Consider the following 7,500-nt stretch of genomic DNA (forward strand, 5'->3'; position numbering starts at 1 on the left):
GCCCGGCGCCGATCCGGCGCTTACTCGACACGCTCGAGCATCCGAACCCGTCTTATCTACGGGACCGCCGTTGCCACTTGAACACCTTTCGCCGAGAGTATCCGGGCACCCCACCTACCCGCCGGAATCACGAACCACGAGGTAGAAGTCAGGAACCAACAGGAGAAGTCGTGAACTAAATGGCGAATTCATGAACCAAACGGAGAGAAGTCATGAACCGAGCGGTTTAGGGTCAGGGTGAGGGTTGTTAGGGTGAGGCCGTTAGGGTGAGGCCGTTGCTTCGAGCGGGAAGATGGGCAGCCCCGCCCCCCCCCCCCCCCCCCCCCCCGTTGGGTGGAAGGAAACCTCTGCTGCGGGCCCGGCAACCATCCCGAACGGACCCGCTGGGTCCAAATGTCTGCCGAGGGCGGTCCTGCTGCGGTCGCGGGTTCGTTGGAAACCTCTCCTGCTGCTGGCATGGCCACCCTCCCCCCCCCCCGCCCGACTGACGACCCTGCGGGCCCGGCGACCCGGTGTCCCGTTGCCGCGCGGGGAGTGATCCTCGGGGCCGTGCCGGGCGGGCCCAGCGACACGAAGAGAGTGGGGGGGGGGTCGGAGGGAGTGGCACTGGGGAGAGAGGGGTGGGGGAGAGAGTGCCCCCCCCCCCCCCATTAGGGGCGAGTTTATGCAGTCATCAGAGTTTATACCTAACCTCATGATGCTTTATTAGCCGGATAGGCTGTCTGACCTCGCCCCCAGTCCCTACTCCTTCCACTGGATTCTTCTTATACCCTCTTTTTCTTCGTGCCCCCCCCCCACGCAGGGAGGGTTCCAAGAGGGAGGAGGGAGGGAGGGAGTCCCGGGGCCGTGAGAGAGAGAGAGCCTCATTAGCTGCTAGGTTCACCTCATTAGCTGCTAGCTAACGCGTCAGACCTTTTACATTCTTTAGAGGATTGAAACCTCAGGGCCTTTAACCCCCGTTCACCGTTTACACTCAACGATCCTTCCGAACAAAACCCTTACACATCTGTCCGTCCAACTGACCCCCGAGATACCTAACACGCAGATTAACACGTCAGCGGTGATCGGCGTGTCATAGAGGAGTCACAAAGACGGGCAAAATAGAGTGGTTGAATAAAAAATACTCACTCAATTGGCCGTGATTTAACGTAGCACACAATGATGCAAAGCCCATGCAAAGTCCAGTGGCCCAAGCAAACAAATAAGATAGATCTGGCTCGGCGTTCCTCATCTCCACATCGTCACCCAGCACGCCGACGCCCAATAACAATTCCCCCGCAAATTGTGCACCTCGAGCGGCAGTACTTTAAACGGCGCCGTCTTCGGCGTGGACGGCATGAACCAAGTCGGCAAGCATCGTCACCCAGCACACAGACGTCCACTAACAATTCCTCCCCCCTGCAAATTGCGCGCCGCGAACGGCAGTACTTTCAAGTATGCCGCCTTCGGCGGGGACATCGTGAACCAAATCGGCAGGCAGGCGTCGTCAGCCGGTCGACCGACCCCCAGTTGCATTGCCCCAACGGCCATTGTGCACTTCGAACAGAACAGTGCTTTTAAAATATTCCGCCTGCCGCGTGTACATCATGAAACAAATGGAAAGGACGAACCGGGCGTGCAACCGATGCACGGAGAGTGACAGGTCGTCAAGCAAGTCCGTGGCAATCCGTCGGCCGACTCGGCCGCGGCCAGCAGAGGCGTTTTGGCCCGGGCGCGCCGAACTTTGCGCGCCCTCGGTATGCGTAACACTAGCACATGCCTTCAAAACTCACTACAAAATAACCCCAAAGTATGCCGCCTTCCCCGTGGGCCTTGTTACCAATATCTTGCCCTGCTTCCTGATGCCCTTATGGGGTCGGCTCTGTTCTTGCAGAACCCTCAGGTGGTGCAGAGTCTGGGCCATTTTATCAATATCTTGCCCTGATTCCTGATGCCCTTATGGGGTCGGCTCTGTTCTTGCAGAACCCTGAGGTGGTGCAGAGTCTGCGCCTTGTTATCAATATCTTGCCCTGCTTCCTGAAACCCTTATGGGGTTGGTTCTGTTACAAAACCCTCAGGTGGTGCAGAGTCTGGGCCACTTTATAAATAACTCTGCCTGCATTAGGGTCAGGGTTAGGGTTAGGGTTAGGGTTAGGGTTAGGGTTAGGGTTAGGGTTAGGGTTAGGGTTAGGGTTAGGGTTAGGGTTAGGGTTAGGGTTAGGGTTAGGGTTAGGGTTAGGGTTAGGGTTAGGGGTAGGGGTAGGGGTAGGGGTAGCGGTAGGGGTAGGGGTAGGGGTAGGGGTAGTTTGAACTACTGCCGCTCCAGGCGCGCACTGTGCGTGGGTAATTTTCAGTGGGCGTCGGTGTGCTGGGTGACGATGCCGCCCAGACTCTGCACCACCTGAGGGATCTGCAAGAACAGAGCCGAACCCGCAAGGGTATCGGGAAGCAGGGCAAGATATTGATAACAAGGCCCAGACTCTGCACCACCCGAGGGTTCTGCAAGAACAGAGCCGACCCCATAAGGGTATCAGGAAGCAGGGTGAGATAGTGACACCATTTGTAAAACCGGCAAATCCCACCCAGGAAACATTGCAAAAATTGGCCTCTAATGCTGGAACGTGGGTAAAGCCAAACAAACACGACACGTTTTAAAAGAACGTTACTAAAACAGCCTGGGATATGCCCATGACAAAGGATAGGCCGAACCTCACCAGAAAAAAAGAGAGGGAGACCACGGCAGAGCTGAGGGATAAACATGAGATGGTGATAAAACCAGCAGACGAGGGGAGCAGTAGGGTTACAAATTAATGTCAATATGGGGCCTGCTCCCACTGGGTAATAGACAAAAACATAGAACAGGGTGACAGGAGAGACTGGATAGCACAGAGGATAACCCGTGAGCGAAATAATGGGGTGTATGCAGTTCAATGTAAGGAGTGTACCTTACGGTACATAGGGGAAACAGGTAAAACAGCCTCAGCGGTGATCGACGTGTCAAAGAGGAGTCACAAAGACGGGCAAAATAAAGTGGTTGATTATAGACAATAGACAATAGACAATAGGTGCAGGAGTCGGCCATTCAGCCCTTCGAGCCAGCACCGCCATTCAATGCGATCATGGCTGATCACTCTCAATCAGTACCCCGTTCCTGCCTTCTCCCCATACCCCCTCACTCCGTTATCCTTAAGAGCTCTATCCAGCTCTCTCTTGAAAGCATCCAACGAACTGGCCTCCACTGCCTTCTGAGGCAGAGAATTCCACACCTTCACCACTCTCTGACTGAAAAGGTTCTTCCTCATCTCCGTTCTAAATGGCCTACCCCTTATTCTTAAACGGTGGCCCCTTGTTCTGGACTCCCCCAACATTGGGAACATGTTTCCTGCCTCTAATGTGTCCAATCCCCTAATTATCGTATATGTTTCAATAAGATCCCCCCTCATTCTTCTAAATACCAGTGTATACAAGCCCAATCGCTCCAGCCTTTCAACATACGACCGTCCCGCCATTCCGGGAATTAACCTAGTGAACCTACGCTGCACGCCCTCCATAGCAAGAATATCCTTCCTCAAATTTGGAGACCAAAACTGCACACAGTACTCCAGGTGCGGTCTCACCAGGGCCCGCTACAACTGTAGAAGGACCTCTTTGCTCCTATACTCAACTCCTCTGGTTACGAAGGCCAACATTCCATTGGCTTTCTTCACTGCCTGCTGTACCTGCATGCTTCCTTTCATTGACTGATGCACTAGGACATCCAGATCTCGTTGAACTCCCCCTCCTCCTAACTTGACACCATTCAGACAATAATCTGCCTTTCTACTCTTACTTCCAAAGTGAATAACCTCGCACTTATCTACATTAAACTGCATCTGCCATGTATCCGCCCACTCACACAACCTGTCCAAGTCATCCTGCAGCCTTATTGCATCTTCCTCACAATTCACACTACCCTCCAGCTTAGTATCATCTGCAAATTTGCTAATGGTACTTTTAATCCCTCCGTCTAAGTCATTAATGCATATCGTAAATAGCTGGGGTCCCAGCACCGAACCTTGCGGTACCCCACTGGTCACTGCCTGCCATTCCGAGAGGGACCCATTTATACCCACTCTTTGCTTTCCGTCTGTCAACCAATTTTCTATCCATGTCAGTACCCTACCCCCAATACCACGTGCCCTAATTTTGCCCACTAATCTCCTATGTGGGAGCTTGTCGAAGGCTTTCTGAAAGTCGAGGTACACCACGTCCACTGACTCTCCCCTGTCAATTTTCCTAGTTACATCCTCAAAACATTCCAGTAGATTTGTCAAGCATGATTTCCCCTTCGTAAATCCATGCTGACTCGCAATGATCCTGTTACTGCTATCCAAATGCTCAGCAATTTCGTCTTTTCTAATTGACTCCAGCATCTTCCCCACCACTGATGTCAGACTAACTGGTCTATAATTACCCGTTTTCTCTCTCCCTCCCTTCTTAAAAAGTGGGATAACATTTGCTATCCTCCAATCCACAGGAACTGATCCTGAATCTATATAGAACATTGAAAAATGATCTCCAATGCTTCCACTATTTCTAGAGCCACCTCCTTAGGTACCCTGGGATGCAGACCATCAGGCCCTGGGGATTTATCAGCCTTCAGTCCCATCAGTCTACCCAAAACCATTTCCTGCCTAATGTGGATTTCCTTCAGTTCCTCCATCACCCTAGGTTCTCCGGCCCCTAGAACATTTGGGAGATTGTGTGTATCTTCCTCAGTGAAGACAGACCCAAAGTAACGGTTTAACTCGTCTGCCATTTCTTTGTTCCCCATAATAAATTCCCCCGTTTCTGTCTTCAAGGGACCCACATTTGCCTTGACTATTTTTTTCCTCTTCACGTACCTAAAAAAACTTTTGCTATCCTCCTTTATATTATTGGCTAGTTTACCCTCGCACCTCATCTTTTCTCCCCGCATTGCCTCTTTAGTTAACTTTTGTTGCTCTTTAAAAGAGTCCCAATCCTCTGTCTTCCCACTCTTCTTTGCTATGTTATACCTCCTCTCCTTAATTTTTATGCTGTCCCTGACTTCCCTTGTCAGCCACAGGTGTCTCTTACTCCCCTTAGAGTCTTTCCACCTCTTTGGAATAAATTGATCCTGCAACCTCTGCATTATTCCCTGGAATACCTGCCATTGCTGTTCTACCGTCTTCCCTGCTAGGGCCTCCTTCCAGTCAATTTTGGCCAGCTCCCGCCTCATGCCTCTGTAATCCCCTTTGCTATACTGTAATACAGACACTTCCGATTTTCCCTTCTACCTTTCCATTTGCAGAGTAAAACTTATCGTGTTGTGATCACTGCCTCCTAACGGCTCTTTTACCTCTAGTCCCCTTATCAGATCAGGATCATTAAAAACACTCACTCTATTGGCCGTGATTTAACCTAGCACACAGTGTTGCAAAGCCCACGCAAAGTCCAGTGGGCCAAGCAAACAAATAAGATAGATCTGGCTCGGCGTTCCACATCTCCACATCGTCACCCAGCACGCCGACGCCCATTAACAATTCCCCCGCAAATTGTGCACCTCGAGCGGCAGTACTTTAAACGGCGCCGTCTTCGGCGTGGACGGCATGAACCAAGTCGGCAAGCATCGTCACCTAGCACACAGACGTGCACTAACAATTCCTCCCCCCGCAAATTGCGCGCCGCGAACGGCGGTACTTTCAAGTATGCCGCCTTCGGCGGGGACATCGTGAACCAAATCGGCAGGCAGGCGTCGTCAGCCGGTCGACCGACCCCCAGCTGCATTTCCCCAACGGACATTGTGCACTTCGTACAGAACAGTGCTTTTAAAATATTCCGCCTGCCGCGTGGACATCATGAACCAAATGAGCAGGCAGGCATCATATCATATCATATCATACACATACAGCCGGAAACAGGCCTTTTCGGCCCTCCAAGTCCGTGCCGCCCAGCGATCCCCGTACATTAACATTATCCTATACCCACTAGGGACAGTCAGCCCCCAGCACAACGACGCCCCCGCTAACAATTCCCCACGCACATGGTGCGCTCGAGCTGCAGCACTTTAAAGTACGCCGCCTTCGGCGGGGACATCGTGAACCAAAGGAGCAGGCAGCCATGGTCACCGCCAGCACAACGACGGCGCCGCTAACAATTCCCCGCGCACCTTGTGCGCTCGAGCTGCAGTACTTTAAAGTACGCCGCCTTCGGCGGGGACATCGTGAACCAAAGGAGCAGGCAGCCATGGTCACCGCCAGCACAACCACGGCGCCGCTAACAATTCCACGCGCACCTTGTGCGCTCGAGCTGCAGTACTTTAAAGTACGCCGCCTTCGGCGGGGACATCGTGAACCAAAGGAGCAGGCAGCCATGGTCACCGCCAGCACAAGCACGGCGCCGCTAACAATTCCCCGCGCACCTTGTGCGCTCGAGCTGCAGTACTTTAAAGTACGCCGCCTTCGGCGGGGACATCGTGAACCAAAGGAGCAGGCAGCCATGGTCACCGCCAGCACAACCACGGCGCCGCTAACAATTCCACGCGCACCTTGTGCGCTCGAGCTGCAGTACTTTAAAGTACGCCGCCTTCGGCGGGGACATCGTGAACCAAAGGAGCAGGCAGCCATGGTCACCGCCAGCACAAGCACGGCGCCGCTAACAATTCCCCGCGCACCTTGTGCGCTCGAGCTGCAGTACTTTAAAGTACGCCGCCTTCGGCGGGGACATCGTGAACCAAAGGAGCAGGCAGCCATGGTCACCGCCAGCACAACCACGGCGCCGCTAACAATTCCCCGCGCACCTTGTGCGCTCGAGCTGCAGTACTTTAAAGTACGCCGCCTTCGGCGGGGACATCGTGAACCAAAGGAGCAGGCAGCCATGGTCACCGCCAGCACAAGCACGGCGCCGCTAACAATTCCCCGCGCACCTTGTGCGCTCGAGCTGCAGTACTTTAAAGTACGCCGCCTTCGGCGGGGACATCGTGAACCAAAGGAGCAGGCAGCCATGGTCACCGCCAGCACAACCACGGCGCCGCTAACAATTCCACGCGCACCTTGTGCGCTCGAGCTGCAGTACTTTAAAGTACGCCGCCTTCGGCGGGGACATCGTGAACCAAAGGAGCAGGCAGCCATGGTCACCGCCAGCACAAGCACGGCGCCGCTAACAATTCCCCGCGCACCTTGTGCGCTCGAGCTGCAGTACTTTAAAGTACGCCGCCTTCGGCGGGGACATCGTGAACCAAAGGAGCAGGCAGCCATGGTCACCGCCAGCACAACCACGGCGCCGCTAACAATTCCCCGCGCACCTTGTGCGCTCGAGCTGCAGTACTTTAAAGTACGCCGCCTTCGGCGGGGACATCGTGAACCAAAGGAGCAGGCAGCCATGGTCACCGCCAGCACAAGCACGGCGCCGCTAACAATTCCCCGCGCACCTTGTGCGCTCGAGCTGCAGTACTTTAAAGTTCGCCGCCTTCGGCGGGGACATCGTGAACCAAAGGAGCAGGCAGCCATGGTCACCGCCACC

Source organism: Rhinoraja longicauda, unplaced genomic scaffold, assembly GCF_053455715.1.
Source record: "Rhinoraja longicauda isolate Sanriku21f unplaced genomic scaffold, sRhiLon1.1 Scf000060, whole genome shotgun sequence".
Lineage (NCBI taxonomy): Eukaryota > Metazoa > Chordata > Chondrichthyes > Rajiformes > Arhynchobatidae > Rhinoraja > Rhinoraja longicauda.